The sequence below is a fragment of the Bufo gargarizans genome, chromosome 3, assembly GCF_014858855.1.
Source record: "Bufo gargarizans isolate SCDJY-AF-19 chromosome 3, ASM1485885v1, whole genome shotgun sequence".
Lineage (NCBI taxonomy): Eukaryota > Metazoa > Chordata > Amphibia > Anura > Bufonidae > Bufo > Bufo gargarizans.
In genome coordinates, this window is record NC_058082.1 from 615,821,001 (window position 1) to 615,838,696 (window position 17,696).

Here is a 17,696-nt window from a genome sequence, read left to right on the forward strand (position 1 = left end):
CTTAACTTTCTCCATTTATAGACAATTTGTCTTATCGTGGACTGATGAACAGCAAGGCTTTTGGAGATACTTTTATAACCCTTTCCAGCTTTATGCAAGTCAGCAATTTCTAATTGTAGGTCTTCTTAGAGCTCTTTTGTGCGAGGCATCATTTACATCAGGCAATGCTTCTTGTGAAAAGCAAACCCAGAACTGGTGTGTGTTATTTATAGGGCAGGACAGCTGTAAACAACACCTCCAATCTAATCTCATTGATTGAACTCCAGTTGGCTGACACCTCACTCCAATTAGCTCTTGGAGATGACATTAGTCTGGGGGTGCACATACTTTTTCCACCTGCACTGTGAATGTTTACATGGTGTGCTCAATAAAAACATTGTAACATTTAATTATTTGTGTGTTATTAGTTTAATCAGACTGTGATTGTCTATTGTTGTGACTTAGATCAAGATCAGATCACAGCAAATACCGCAGCAGCACAGTCAGACAGTGTGCACTGGGTGCAATTCCTCACAGAGGTCGGCTTCTCCTCCAAGATATGTACTTTTCAAAGAACGAGGCAGCACTTCCAGATTTCGGTGGCAGGGTGCAGACCCCAAAAGTTTATTCCCAGCAACGTTTCGGCTTACTCAATGAGGCCTTTGTCAAGCTAGACAAAGGCCTCATTGAGTAGGCCGAAACGTTGCTGGGAATAAACTTTTGGGGTCTTCACCCTGCCACCGAAATCTGGAAGTGCTGCCTCGTTCTTTGAAAAGTATAAAAAAGTAAAAATAAATAAATATATATATATATATATATATATATTTGTTTATTTATGGCAACGCTATCTACTTTTAAGTTAACCCAATAATATAATTGACCCCAAACCCTTGGAATGCCAAATTAATAGTGAATTATGGTGGTGGGGGTGGGGGAGGGGGGTGAGTTTATATAATAATTGTGAACTGCAGTTCTGGGTGTCGATCTTACAGTGACAATGTGACCTGCAGGCACATAAGAAATCAAATGGTGGCTGTGGCCACTGAGCAATCTGCTTGCTGATGACCAATACAGTGTAATAATACATGTTTATATACAGAACACCGAGCACTGACAGGTTCATAACCTCATTTAGGCTTTTATAGTGTTTTTATTTTTTCTTAAATGTGAAGGGCAAGTCAATTAATTCTGATTCTTTTTACTACATACTTTGTTTTATACACTGTCAGTGGTGATCGCTCACTGTGTATGTGTGATCTGTATTGCTGACTAATCACACAACCATATTTTTTGTCTGCATCCTATCCAAATTTTTTGCAGATGGGATGTGGACCCGTTCATTTCAATTGGGCTGTAAAAAATGCAAACAGCACATCCCTTTGTCCATACCTAAGTCCCGCAAAAGTATTGAACATGTCCTATTATTGTTCATTTTGTGGACAAGAATTGGCGTTGTTACAATGGGTCTGGGGAAAAAAACGGATGCAACATGGGAGTCACACAGACGTCATCTGTATCTTGTGCAGATCTGCATTTTGCAGACTGCAAAATACATACAGTCGTGTGAATGCACATTAATTAGCCCCCCGGAGAAGCACGAGATCACTGTCTGATCTCCTGCATTTCCTGGACAGATGACACATATCGTACATTGTCAGCTCTCACCACGGACGGTGTACTGATGTCAGCCAGACAGGGCAGAATATGTATAGTATATATGGCCAGTGATATAGGAGGGAGGGGTGCATCAACAGTGAGCCACGGGGGTCTTCACTGTTCAGTACTGTGCTGTGAAGACGGATGAGGGGAAACTTCAAAGGCAGTTTTGTAATAATAATCAGAATCACTTGACTTGCCCTACACATTTATGAAAAAAAAAAGAGACCAATAAAATGAAGTTTTAAAACACCTATAATACACATGAGGAAGGTAGTAGTGTGGGAATACAGTATTTTTTGCCTTGCGGGCATTTTACACACACAGAAATATATATATGTGTGTGTGTATATGTACATAAACTGCAATCATCATTCTGTATTCCAGTAAAAGGCCCCGTATATCATTGCATTAGATACTTCACACACTTAACTCGTTAACACCTGATGACGTACATGTACATCAGATCTGGACATGACTTAAATCCCAGTGACATAAATGTACTGAATGGTGATCGGGGCCAGGGTTCCAGCAGTAACTGATAGCCGGACCACTGCTGTATGCGCCGGCATCGGTGAAATCACTGATGCCACTGCATTAACCCCTGCACAGCCGTGATCCCGTGCGAGCTTCAAACATATGCAGCGTATCCATCGGGTCCCCACGCTGCTGTGACAGGGACCAGATGGCAGGAAAGGTAGCCTGATGCCTTCCTTAGACACTGTGGCTGGCTTCCAGTAGGGCCTGTGAGATCCAGCCCCCTGTATTACACTAGAAATACACATACAGCCAATGCATTACAACACCAAAGTATTGTAATGCATTGTAAAGGGGATTAGACCCCAAAAGTTGAAGTTCCAGAGGGGGGCAAAAAATAAACTGAAAAAAAAGTTAAGAAAGTTTTTTTTTTAAAATAGGGAAAAAAACTAAATTAAACTTATGTATTACCGCGTTCGTATCGAACGGCTGTATAAAAATATCACATGACCTAACCTCAGGTGAACACTGTTAAAAAATTAAAATAAAAACTGTGCTAAATAAACCATTTTTTGTCACATTACGTCACTAAAAGTGCAGCACCAAGCGATCAAAAAGGCGTATGACCCCCAAATAAGTACCAATCTGACATCACCTCATCACGCAAAAGCCCCTACCTAAGACAATCGCCCAACAAATAAAACAAATATGGCTCTCAGAATATAGAGACACTAAAACATTATTTTTTTCGGTTCCAAAATGCTATTATTGTTTAATACTAAAATCTAAATAAAAAGTATACATATTAGGTATCGCCAAGTAACATGACATAACCCCTCAGCTGAACACTGTAAAAAAAATATTTAAAACTGTGTCAAAAATGTCATTTTTTGTCACTTTATATCACAAAAAGCGTAATTCCAAGTGATCAAATTTTTAGTAAAATGTTTTTTTCTATATAAAAATTACATTTTGAGAATTAATTTACCATGAAATACTATATGTGATGATAAAACACTTTTAGAATGGCCTGGATAAGTAAAAGCGTTTTAAAGTTACTACCACATAAAATGACACTAGTCAGATTTGCTAAAAATGGCCTGGCCAGAATGGTGAAAAATGGCCCGGTCATTAAGGGGTGAATTTGCATATGTTATGAGTTCTGAGTTGTTTCTCTAAATTCTGAACATTGTGTGATTACAGGGGTTCCATTTCCTTGGTGTTCGACGAGGATCAGGAGGGAGTCCACGCCGGAACCTCCCAGCAAGAGCCTGATGCACCACCAACACCACCTGAAGTGGGTGAGGAGGTGGAGGTTGAAGAGTCTGGTCCCTGCCAGAAGCCAGATTTCACACACCCTGCTCCTAATGAGGAGAAGGAGGAGGAGGTTGTCACCAGCCCCCGCCAGGAGGGTAAATATGTTCACACAGCATTATTATTCGGTATCCATGCATCTTAATCTGAATTGCGCTTAGTTTAAAAAAAAAAATTCTATCCTAACAGTACTAATTCAATTGCAAAAAAAAATGACCCAGCTGCAAGCCCAACACGATGTAGGCATGCAGGACATGCAGAGGCAGCTGCGCAAGATGGAGGCCCTGCATGGAAAAAAATATTAAGGAAATGTCAGACCTCCATGAAGTGTTGAAAAAGTTGCCTTAGAGGCCTGTTGGTTTTCATGTAATTTAAACCGATAAGGTTGCAGTAAGGACCCTTTAGTCCTGGGTAAAACTAATCAGGATAGGAAGCAGGTAAATGGTAACGTGGTAGTATAAGGCCTACACATAGCTCCACCACACTCATCAGGACAAACATAAGCAGGTAAATGGTAATAGTGTAGAATAAGGCCTACACATAGCTCGGTCAAACACATCAGGACAGACAGCAGCAGGTAAATGGTAATGGTGTAGTATAAGGACCTCCACATAGCTGTGCCAAACTCAGGCAGAACAGACAGGAGCCGATTCTTTGTTTGTAGGATGAATATGTTCCCATGAATGGGCCCCCGCCAAACCGGGGCAACCCCAAAAATAAACTTATACACCTCTGACAGCAGCATGTTCTTTGTTGACAGCAGGACTGTGTTTCCACGGCACAGCCTCAAGAAAATGTGTGTTTATTCAACCAAAAGCGACATTGCAATCCACACAATGGGACTTTTCTCAAGCAGTGACAAAAGTGAATTGTGACAAGTACAAATACAATCTCAGGTGATTATTTAATGAAAACTATTAATAATAGAATTTGATTTAATGTGTTAGATTCGTATTGTGTCTAAAATAAAAAAAATGATAAAAATGCAATAATATACTAGTATCCATTCTGTAGAAAGATTAATAACTTCCATTAATGTATGTGAATTCATATTATCTGCTTAATTCATAAAATTTCTATATTAAAAAAATATATCAAAAAGCAATTGTGTCACTAAAATATCAGGTGTTACTGATTAAAAACATAATGGAGGGGGCCGAGAGCTAACCAGCATGGATCCAATATAGCGTCCCGTTTGGTTAACTGCGCATGTTGGCGCATTGCTTCCGCATTACATAAAAAAATTTGATGCTCTAATGTGATCGCATTGAAGGAACAAAACATACAGGCCGCGAGTGTCCATGATAACAGATCACATGTTCGCACCAGAAAGTGAATGCAAGCTGAGCCACAAACGCATCCAGTCTATGCGATATCATGATAGCAAACCTTGGAAATGATAAAAATAACTCCCAAAATAGTGACATGGCTGCAAGAATATTATATATACCACATTTTATATTGTAAAGTGAAAAGCTTTGATTCTATAAAAATCGCATGTGCACATTTTCATTACATAGTTGTCAAGAAGTAATATCAAATACAAATTTAGATATAGATATATACATGTTGCAATAACGCTCCATTCCCAAATTAGGATTACCACAAGGATGAGTATAACGCCAGTCACACCCAACCATGTGGAGAGGTCAACATGGAAGTCAGGCATCCTGTTTAGGTCGACAGACAACACCGTGTTCAAAGCTATATCCAGATTAAAACAAACAAGAAAATAATAAAATTTAATTAGGGTCCTCAATCAGCCCTGTTCAATGTTAACTGCACAAGACCTTTTGACAAGGGAGGCCCACATGCAGTCCCCACCTAATTTTAGTAAGAACTACAACTAAAAACCCAAGTAAAGCAAAATTATAACATATAAAATAAATGTAAAAAACTTTTGGGGGTGAATAAAGCGTAACACTGCATTATTGGACACACCTTCTCATTCAAAGAGTTTTCTTTATTTTCATAACTATGAAAATTGTAGACTCACACTGAATGCATCAAAACTATGAATTAACACATGTGGAATTATATACATAACAAAAAAGTGTGAAACAACTGAAAATATGTCATATTCTGTCATATTCTAGGTTATTCAAAGTAGCCACCTTTTGCTTTGATTACTGCTTTGCACACTCTTGGCATTCTCTTGATGAGCTTCAAGAGGTAGTCACCTGAAATGATTTTCACTTCACAGGTGTGCCCTGTCAGGTTTAATAAGTGGGATTTCTTGCCTTATAAATGGGGTTGGGACCATCAGTTGCGTTGTGGAGAAGTCAGGTGAATACACAGCTGATAATCCTACTGAATAGACTGTTAGAATTTGTTAGAATTTGTTAGAATTTGTATTATGCAAGAAAAAAGCAGATAAGTAAAGAAAAACAAGTGGCCATCATTACTTTAAGAAATGAAGGTCAGTCAGTCTGAAAAATTGGGAGAACTTTAAAAGTGTCCCCAAGTGCAGTCACAAAAACCATCAAGCACTACAAAGAAACTGGCTCACATGCGGACCGCCCCAGGAAAGGAAGACCAAGAGTCACCTCTGCTGCGGAGGATAAGTTCATCCGAGTCACCAGCCTCAGAAATCGCAGGTTAACAGCAGCTCAGATTAGAGACCAGGTCAATGCCACACAGAGTTCTAGCAGCAGACACATCTCTAGAACAACTGTTAAGAGGAGACTGTGTGAATCAGGCCTTCATGGTAGAATATCTGCTAGGAAACCACTGCTAAGGACAGGGAATAAGCAGTAGAGACTTGTTTGGGCTAAAGAACACAGGGAATGGACATTAGATCAGTGGAAATCTGTGCTTTGGTCTGATGAGTCCAAATTTGAGATCTTTGGTTCCAACCACCGTGTCTTTGTGTGACCCAGAAAAGGTGAACAGATGGACTCTACATGCCTGGTTCCCACCGTGAAGCATGAAGGAGGAGGTGTGATGGTGTGGGGGTGCTTTGCTGGTGGCACTGTTGGAGATTTTTTCAAAATTGAAGGCATACTGAACCAGCATGGCTACCACAGCATCTGGCAGCAGCATGCTATTCCATCCGGTTTGCGTTTAGTTGGACCATTATGTATTTTTCAACAGGAAAATGACCCCAAACACACCTCCAGGTTGTGTAAGGACTATTTGACCATGAAGGAGAGTGATGGGGTGCTGCGCCAGATGACCTAGCCTCCACAGTCACCGGACCTGAACCCAATCGAGATGGTTTGGGGTGAGCTGGACCGCAGAGTGAAGGCAAAAGGGCCAACAAGTACTAAGCATCTCTGGGAACTTCCAAGACTGTTGGAAGACCATTTCAGGCGACTACCTCTTGAAGCTCATCAAGAGAATGCCAAGAGTATGCAAAGCAGTAATCAAAGCAAAAGGTGGCTACTTTGAAGAACCTAGAATATGACATCTTTTCAGTTGTTTCACACATTTTTGTTATGTATATAATTCCACATGTGTTAATTCATAGTTTTGATGCCTTCAGTGTGAATCTACAATTTTCATAGTCATGAAAATAAAGAAAACTCTTTGAATGAGAAGGTGTGTCCAAACTTTTGGTCTGTACTGTATATATATATATATATATATATATATATATATATATACAAATAACAAAAAAGAGAACCAGCAGCACAAGACAAAAATTGTGGCGGGTGCAATATCCTCAGAACCGCAGGCTCAGACGGCTATACGTAGATCTAGGTAGCAAAAAGATGAGGCAGCACTCCGACATAAGGTGAAAGCAAACGTGGATCCTTTATTCCCCTCTGCAACGTTTCAACCGCTCATTGCGGTCTTTATCAAGCATGATAAAGACCGCAATGAGCGGTTGAAACGTTGCAGAGGGGAATAAAGGATCCACGTTTGCTTTCACCTTATGTCGGAGTGCTGCCTCATCTTTTTGCTACCTATACATATATATATATATATATATATATATAGACAATCTATGATGAACAGAGCACATACGCAAAATAAGCATGCACAACACTTTAAGAGAATTCTAATACTCAATAGTTGATAAAGTCCAAGGGTGAATAACTGGTCCATGCTGGTAGTCCTCAGCAGGATCAGGACAAACAGCAGCAGCAGCAGATAATTGTAACTCAGCAGGAACAGAACAGACAGCAGAAGGGTAATAGTAACACTGTAGGACAAGGCCAACACATAACTCATCAAGATCAGGACAGACAGCAGCAACAGATAAAGGTAACAGTGGAGTATAAGGCCTACACATAAGTCAACATGCTCAGGACAGACAGCAGCAGCAGGTAAATGGTAAAGGTTGAGTCTAAAGCCTACACATAGCTCAGCCTAACTCATCAGGAACAGAGAGCAGCAGGTTCTTTGTTTGCAGCAGGAATGTGTTTCCAGGAATGAGCCCCCACCAGACAAGGGCAACAACAAAAATAAACTTAGACACCTCTTCCAGCAGCAGGTTCGAATGTGCAGCAGCAGGAATGTGATCCTATGCATACAAAATGCAATAATTTTCTTTGACAAAAATGTTTATTGATTGTATTTTAAGTTTGTACAGCCCACAATAAATTAGTATGACATTAGCTCCACACGCTGCCCACACCGGTCTGCTCTCAGTTTCCATATCGGGCACATCGAGTCTAGAGAAGAACACTGCGGTAACGCAGCCTGCCTCGCCGTGTGCTGATTCCTCCAAGCCAGATTGCAGCAGGACTGGCCGGGTTGAGCAGTGGTTCTGTCAATCTCCTTTTGTCTGTGAAGAGGCATGGTTACCACGGATCGCACGATCCATACTTGATCAGCACTACACACGCTGGGTTCCAGCCATCAGCAGCACCCAGTCTTCCTCTGCTCGTCAGAGCACAGAAGCCAGTGTTGAGCCAGCTTAGCGGGGTCCTCAGCACCTGCCTCCAGTGCGCAGCCCGGATCATCGTTCGCAGGTCATGCTGCTGAATAAGCCTTTAGCTGAGAGGCTTAGCTACACACAGGGGTTAGTGTCACACAGCCTGAGGCAGACATCACCAGGAAGCTCCAGACATCTGCATTGTAGAGGACTGCATTAATGTACGTTTTTCTGGAACCTACAGGATCTGATTTTCTATGTCAAGTCCACAAAGATGAAGCACAGGTGCATTTGTTTTGTAAGTTTACCGGCAGTTCTATTTAACTCCAGAACACATGTTGCCTTCAAAACAGACTACAAACTCCGCTCTGCTGGATGACAGTGTAGGTGCTCCCTGGTGCCTGTCAGCCCCTTCCTCGTGAAGTCTGCCTGGGCTGTGTGACACTAGCCCCCGTGTGTAGCCAAGACACTGGACGATCCTCGACCCAAATTAAGGCCCTTGCTAGTGCTGACTGCAGCCCCATAACCATCAGACGGCATCTGAGACTGAAGGGCTTCAAAAACAAAAAACATCTTCAAAGACCTCCTTGAACGCCACAGAACTGCTCGTTTGGACTTTGCAAGAGAGCACCAAACATGGGATATTCAAAGGTGGAAGAAAGTTTTATTCTCTGATGAGAAAAAATGTAACCTTGATGGTTTCCAACGTTACTGGCATGACAAGCAGATCCCACCTGAGATGTTTTCTACTCGCCACAGTGGAGGGGGCGCCATAATGGTCTGGGGTGCTTTTTCCTTCAGTGGAACAATGGGGCTTCATGCCGACATGCTCCCCGCTGACCATCTTGGTTGCCTGCTCCAATGGTACCAACACGTTGCAGACCTGGTGTATCTGCCCCCACTCCGCATTGCTGATATAGCGGAGTAGGTATGATGGCTTGGAAGTGCCTTGGTCCAGCAGGTATTATTTTACTGCCCGTTGCTGCTCCCACAACCTATCCAGCATGTGGAGGGTGGAGTTTCACCACGTCACGCTCTTCACAATTAGCCTGTGAGGTGGGAGACTGTTGTCCTGCTGCAGTTTGGACAGGGACTCGGTGGCGGTTGGGGAGCGTCGGAAGTGGCTGACAATCCTACGTACACTTGGCACAATGTAGCTCAACCTTGGGTATGTGCGTATAAACTTTTATACCACAAGGTTGAGGACTTGTGCCATGCAGGGCATGTGTGTGAGACTGCCAGCATATAGGGGGCGGCAAGGTGGTTCCTGCCGTTGTCACAGACAACCATACCTGCCTGGAGCCTTCGGGGTGTCAGCCACTTGTGGACCTGAACCTGGAGAGCATCCAGAACATCAGGTCCAGTGTGTCTCCGTTCCCCTACACTCACAAGCTTGGAACACGGGCTGGCAGCGGACATGCCCCACACTTGCTTAGCAACGGGGGCGCTTGCAAAGGGGAGACAGTGGCTTGAGGGAGAGCAGCAGTTCTCCCCTGGACACCCCGGGGCGGCACCTCAAACTCAGATGCCGCCATATCTGATGATTCCTCCCCGGCGCCTCAGAGGGACACCCAATGGGCAGTAAAGCTTATGTATCATCCCTGCCAATGTCTGCTGGTCCAGGTATCCATTGTCAGATGTACCCTGTCGCTGACAGCGTGATCCAGCGACAGGGATACATTCGGCACAATATGCTGGTGTAGGGCAGGGACGCCGGTCATGGCAAAGAAATGGCGGCTGGGGACATGCCATCTGGGTTGGGCCTGCTCCAATATCTGCCGGAATTGATTGCAGTCCATAATATTGAAGGGCAGCAGATGTTGGGAGATATCCCTTGCCAGGAGCCCATTGAGTGAACGCACACGTCGGTCCCCAGGGAGCGTAGGGAGCGGTTCGTTAAAAGGCATCGGCAACTGACGGCTGGCGCAGGACGGCAGTGGAGGCGATAGAGGAGGGTGCAGAGGAGGCAGAGGTCTGGCTTCCAGTACCTCTAGGAAAGGGAGTGGGGGAGTGGGAATGCATTGTTGGAAGGGGTTGGGGTGGCTCCAGGACATTGGCAGGAGCTGCTGTCCCCTGTTCACTGCTGCTGGCGCTGCTGCGACCACCCTGCATCTGTTACCACTCCCACCAATGGTTGACTCTCAGGTGCTGAGTAAGGACAGTGGTACCCAGCCAAGAAACAGATCTCCCTCTCCTCACTCTGGCATGGGATAGCTGACAGATGGCAATTGTCACATCGTCTGCTGCCAGGGTGAAGTAAGACCAAACAGGCGACTTACGCACCAACCACCTGTCAGATGGGGTCGTGCTGGCTTGTGCCTGTTCGGGCTCGGTGCGCACAGGTGGAGCCGGCACCTGCTGCTGCTGCCTCCTGCTGCCATTACCAGTGAGCCCCTGACACTGGGCTCCCTGGTGACCTGGCGCACCGTTTGCCTCGAGTGCCTACCTGTCACGGCCTATGGTGTGTGCTGTGACACTGTTGCTACACTTGCGGTTGCCCACGGCAACGTGTTGCTGTGTGTGCATGTGGTGGCAGCTTCTCGGCCTTCTGGGAGATTGCCGTGACATGGTTGCCACGCATGTTGTTGCCTGCAGCAATGTGTAGCTTTCTATGCTTGTGTGTGCACTTCCCCTTTAAGTGGCTTCCTTCCCTTGTCTGGTATTGGAAGGGTTAACTCCCTTCCTAGTGTTTTGTTAACACTGGGTTTATGTGTGTGGGTGTGTCTGCTTGGGCTATTTAGCCTCTGCTGGATGCCTGAAGCTGGGGGGTACTCTAGCCTTGGTGTATGCTGGAGCTATCCTCCTGGTCTTCATATTCCATCTGTCCAGTGAGGGCCACCATTGTGGTCATAGATGTTCTTATGGTGTCTCACGTTTATTGCAGCTATGGGTGTCCTGGGTTCCTGTGTGGTTTGTAGTGTGTGCTGTGTCCTTTTAATGTTGGTGTGCACGGGTTCCAGTCAGTGTGTCTGTGGCAGATAAGTGTGTTACTGGTTTAACATACCTGCCATCTCCTTATAGCTGTATGTGTTCCCCTCTCCTTGCAGCCTGGCCTCAGATAGAGACTCCTGTTACTCCATGACTGGGATGAACAGGTTGTCTCTCCCCTGCTCCTGTGTGAGGGATTATCAGGGCGACTTAGGGTTTCTAGGTATCCTGAGTATGAGTCGTCCTACCATCGGGGTCCACTCATACAGTGAGGAGTCAGGGAGAGGATTAGGGACGTGGTAGGAGGTGACCTGCTCCCTTATTACTCCTTTTGGCCAGGGTAATCCCCTTTTTCCCTTTGACATCGCACAGTGAGGGGTTTCCCCCACTCCCCGCTGTGACACTACCTTCCTCATCAGTGCTGCTGTCAGTGTCACCTGACAAGGGAGGTGGCACTCATTCAAAATCACCCTCCTCTTCATCACCTGTAATGTCAGACCCAAGGTCGACCAGTGGTTGACTGAGGGAAACAGCAGACATGGAGCCCCTGACCTGGCTATGCTGTCCCCTGGCTGATGCCTGGGTCTGACTAGGTGCGGGGGTTCTGTGGCTGAAACCACCAGCACCAGTTGGAAGGGATGTCACTGGGCGGTACCCCCTCCTCCTCCCCCTCCTCCTCCTCCAAAATGTTCTGACCATCCGGACCAAGCTGCCGCTCACTCTCCTGCATTACCACCCCCAACATGTCCCTCTCACTGTGGCTGTCAAACAGCATCGGGGTTGATTCTTGGGGTCTGGGGGCTGGTCCTGCAGGAGGTAGATAGCTGCTGCTGCTCGGAAACAGGGCAGAGGACTCTGTGCAACTGGCTTGGGTCACGAATGACACCACTGCCTCGGCAGCCTTAGATAAAAATGGGGCGGCTGACACACCCCAAAAAATCATGGGTCAGGCAGACGCCCCTGCCACCTGCGCCCGCCCCTTTGTGGGTAGAGGAGCGGCCTTGTGCTAGCAGGAATTTCAGCACTGGAACCAACTCCCCTACCACGACCACGGCTGCCGGCACAACCATGTCCACTCATTATTTCACCAAATGAGTAATTGACCACAATGTTTTTAAATAACAGAAAAAATATATAGAAAGAAAATAATGAGGGAGTTTGGGCAAACTTTATTGGGTTCAGCACAATGGGGCAAAAAAGAAAACAAAAATAGACACAAAACACTAAAACAATAACACTAATACAGAGGCAAATACTTTTTTTTGTTTAGTTTTTTTCTTTCTATTTTTCGCAGACAAAAGACGCAGACAATAATCCCTCCCTAGCAAATGAAACTCTAAAACAGTAACACTAAAACACAGGCAAAGACTTTTTTTTTTTTTTTTTTCATAGACAAAAGATGCAGGCAATAATCTCTCCCTAACAAACAAAACCATAGAACAGTAACACTAAAGCAAAAATACCTTTTCTTTTAGTGTTTTTATTTTTATTTTTTCACAGAAAAAAGATGCAGACAATAACCCCTCTCTAACTTACACTAGAACACAGGCAAAGACTTTTTTTTCTTTTTTTTCTCATACAAAATACGCAGACAATAATGCCTCCCTAACAAACAAAACCCTAAAGTTGTTACACTAAAACACAGGCAACAACTTTTTTTTTTTTTTTTTTACTTTTTTTTTTTTTCACAGACAAAAGACGCAGACAGTACTAGCACACAAAAACCTAAAACACAGCAAAATACTTTTTTACACCCTGCACTAAACCCTATCAGCTACACTAATAACTAACTAGCCTACACTATATCACACTATCTAGATTAAATATATATCTGAGCTAACTAACTAATGTACCTAACACCCTACACTGGAACCTATCAGCTACACTAACTTAGGGCTCTTTCACACTTGCGTTCTTTTCTTCCTGCATAGAGTTCCGTCGTCGGGGCTCTATGCCGAAAGAATCCTGATCAGTTTTATCCTAATGCATTCTGAATGGAGAGAAATCCGTTCAGGATGCATCAGGATGTCTTCAGTTCCGGACCAGAACGTTTTTTGGCCAGAGAAAATACCGCAGCATGCTGCGCTTTTTGCTCCGGCCAAAAATCCTGAAGACTTGCCGCAAGGCCGGATCCGGAATTAATGCCCATTGAAAGGCATTAATCCGGATCCGGCCTTAAGCTAAACGTCGTTTCGGAGCATTGCCGGATCCGACGTTTAGCTTTTTCTGAATGGTTACCATGGCTGCCGGGACGCTAAAGTCCTGGCAGCCATGGTAAAGTGTAGTGGGGAGCGGGGGAGCAGTATACTTACCATCCGTGCGGCTCCCGGGGCGCTTCAGAGTGACGTCAGAGCGCCCCACGCGCATGGATGACGTGATCGCATGGTTCATGTCATCCATGCGCATGGGACGCTCTGACGTCATTCTGGAGTGCCCCGGGAGCCGCACGGACTGTAAGTATACCGCTCCCCCGCTCCCCACTACTACTATGGCAACCAGGACTTTAATAGCGTCCTGGCTGCCATAGTAACACTGAACGCATTTTGAAGACGGATCCGTCTTCAAATGCTTTCAGTTCACTTGCGTATCCGGCGTGTAATTCCGGCAAGTGGAGTACACGCCGGATCTGGACAACGCAAGTGTGAAAGAGGCCTAACCTACACTATCTAGCACTAACTATCTGGATTATATATATATATTATTGAGCTACCTAACTATTGTACCTAACACCCTACACTGGAACATAATCAGCTAACCTATTCCCTAACTAACCTACACTATCTACCTCTAACTATCTGGATTATACATGATGTATCAGAAGTATTATAAAACAGCAATTAAGCACAGCACAATTATCACACTCCCCCTCTCACAATTGCATGAAACATCACAAAATGGCTGCTGGAAATTTTCTTATATAGTAAGGGGTAGACAACTTTCCTATTGGTTGCTAATAGAGTTGAGCGAACCCGATCTGTAAAGGTTTTTCGGCACCCGGACCCGAACATTTATGTAAAAGTTCGGGTTCGGTGTTCGGCGATTTTTATGGCGCTTTTTGAAAGGCTGCAAAGCAGCCAATCAACAAGCGTCATACTACTTGCCCCAAGAGGCCATCACAGCCATGCCTACTATTGGCATGGCTGTGATTGGCCAACTGCAGCATGTGACCCAGCCTCTATTTAACCCCTTAAGGACTCAGCCCTATTTCACCTTAAGGACTTGGCCATTTTTTGCAAATCTGACCAGTGTCACTTTAAGTGCTCATAACTTTAAAACGCTTTGAATTACTCAGGCCGTTCTGAGATTGTTTTTTCGTCACATATTGTACTTCAGGACACTGCTAAAATTGGGTCAAAAAAGTTAATTTGTTTGCATAAAAAAGAAAAATTTTACCAAATATTTTGAAAAATTCGCAAATTTCAAAGTTTCAGTTTCTCTACTTCTGTAATACATAGTAATACCCCCAAAAATTGTGATGACTTTACATTCCCCATATGTCTACTTCATGTTTGTAGCATTTTGGGAATGATATTTTATTTTTTGGGGATGTTACAAGGCTTAGAAGTTTAGAAGCAAATTTTAAAATTTTTCAGAAATCTTCAAAATCCCACTTTTTATGGACCAATTCAGGTTTGAAGTCATATTGTGAGGCTTAGATGATATAAATCTCCCAAACTACACCCCTCAGGTATTCAAAACTGTTTTTTCAAACTTTATTAACCCTTTAGGTCTTCCACAAGAGTTAAAGGGCTTCTGTCACTCCACTAAATTCATTTTTATTTTTTTTGGTCTCCCTACAATCCTTATGCTGCGATTTCTTAATATATATAGCTATTACAGTGTTTGGTTCAGTAGTTCTATAAAAAAAACTGACTTTTATATTATGCAAATTACCTCTCTAGCAGCAGGTAGGGCGGCTACCTGCTGCTAGCAGCCGCATCCTCCATTCATAATGACGCCCCCTCCTCATGTTGATTGACAGGGCCAGCGGACGCGCTCGTCCTCTGACTGGCCCTGTCTTCGTTTTAAATCTCGCGCCGGTCTTCAGTTGGCGCAGGCGCACTCAGAGGAGGACGCTCACTCGGCCGCTCCATCCTCAGTGCGCCTGCGCCGGGTGTACATGTGACGTCATCGGCACAGGCGCGCTGAGGATGGAGCGGCTGAGCGAGCGTCCTCCTCTGAGTGCGCCTGTGCCAACTGAAGACCGGCGCGAGATTTAAAACGAAGACAGGGCCAGTCAGAGGACGAGCGCGTCCGCTGGCCCTGTCAATCAACATGAGGAGGGGGCGTCATTATAAATGGAGGATGCGGCTGCTAGCAGCAGGTAGCCGCCCTACCTGCTGCTAGAGAGGTAATTTGCATAATATAAAAGTCAGTTTTTTGATAGAACTACTGAACCAAACAGTGTAATAGCTATATATATTAAGAAATCGCAGCATAAGGATTGTAGGGAGACCAAAAAAAAAAAATGAGTTTAGTGGAGTGACAGAAGCCCTTTAATGGCAGATTGAGAAACAATTTTGAAATTTCTATTTTTTGGAAAATTTTCCAATATAATCGATTTTTTCCAGGAGTAAAACAAGGGTTAACTGCCAAACAAAACTCAATATGGGTTGCCATGATTCTGTAGTTTGCAAAAAACACCCCATATGTGGTCGTAAACTACTGTTTGGCCAAATGGGAGCACATAGAAGGAGGGGAACACCATATGGGTTTTGGAAGGCAGATTTTGCAGGACTGGTTTTGTTTATACCATGTCCCATTTGAAGCCCCCTGTTGCACCCCTAGAATAGAAATTTTAAAAAAGTGACTCCATCTAAGAAAGTACACCCCTCAAGGTATTCAAAACTGGGTTTACAAACTTTGTTAATCCTTTAGGTGTTACACAAGAGTTAATGGCAGATGGAGAAACAATTTTGAAATTTCTATTTTTTTGAAAACTTTCCATTTTAACCCTTACTTTATTACTGGAAAAAATGGGTTAACAGCCAAACAAAACTTAAAATGGGTTGCCCTGATTCTGTAGTTTGCAGAAACACCCCATATGTGGTCGTAAACTACTATTTGGCTAAACGGCAGGACATAGAGGAAGGGGAACGTCATATGGTTTTTGGAAGGCAGATTTTGCTGGACTGGTTTATTTACACCATGTACCCTTTCAAGCCCCCTGATGCACCCCTAGAGTAGAAACTCCATAAAAGTGACCCCATCTAGGAAACCATGGGATAAGGTGGTTGTTGTTTTGGGACTATTTTAGGGGTAAATATGATTTTTGGTTGCTCTATATTACTCTTTTTTGAGGCAATGTAACAAAAAAAATGAAATTCGAAAATTGTTTCTACATTCGCTATTTAGTTTTGTGGAACACCTAAACGGTTAACATAGTTTGTAAAGTAACTTTTGAATACCTTGAGGTGTATAGTTTCTTAGATGGGGTCAATTTTTGGGAGTTTCTAGTTTAGGCTACAACAGGTGGGGCTTCTAATGGGACATGGTGTCAAAAAAAAAACTGTCCATCAAAACCTGCCTTCCAGAAACCATATGGAGTTCCCTTCGTTCTATGCCCTGCCGTGTGGCTATATAGCCATTTACGACTACATATGGGGTGTTTCTGCAAACTACAGAATCAGGGCCATAAATATTGAGTTTTGTTTGGCTGTTAACCCTTGCTTTATTACCGGCAAAATGGATTCAAATGGAATTTTATTTTATTTTATATTTTTAACACCGTTCATCCGAGGCATTTGATCAAAAGTTATTTTTATAGCGATGACTTTTACGCACGCGACGATGCCCAATATGTATAGCTCTCAGACTTTGGAGACACTAAGCAGGCATCCTAAAAACTGTGGCCCTCCAGATGTTGTAAAACTACAATTCCCACCATGCCCTGCTGATGGCTGTAGTTTGTCTGGGCATGCTGGGAGTTATAGTTTTACAACATCTGGAGGGCCGCAGTTTGAGGATGCCTGCTCTAAAACTAAAAATTTTGGGGGAAAATAAATTGTTTCCGTGTCTCCAAAGTCTGAGAGCCATAGTTTTTTATGTTCTCTAGTGGACTGTTGGGGATTATAAAAATGTAGTACTCCATGGAAGTGTGATACTCCCTGAAGCAATCGATAACGCAGAGGCCCGGATGATCGGGTGCACGTGTCACACTGAGTGGTGGTGTCTTTCCGTATCCCCCTCTTGTGACACACTCTGCATCTTTTTTGGGTTCTTTCCAGTATGGGGGACCACACCTGGAAAGTGTTGGCCAGGTACTCCGGCCTGCTCTTTCCCAGTCTGAGAAGATCAGGTCTTTGAGGACTGCCTCATAGAACTGGCGGAATGTCCCTGTGCTGCCAGCGCTTCGGGATAGTACAAAAGAGTTGTACATGGCAACCTGTACCAAGTAGACCGCAACTTTTTTGTACCATGCCCGGGTTTTGCGCATGGCATTATATGGCTTGAGAACTTGATCAGACAGATCAACTCCTCCCATATACCGATTGTAGTCGACGATACAATCGGGCTTGAG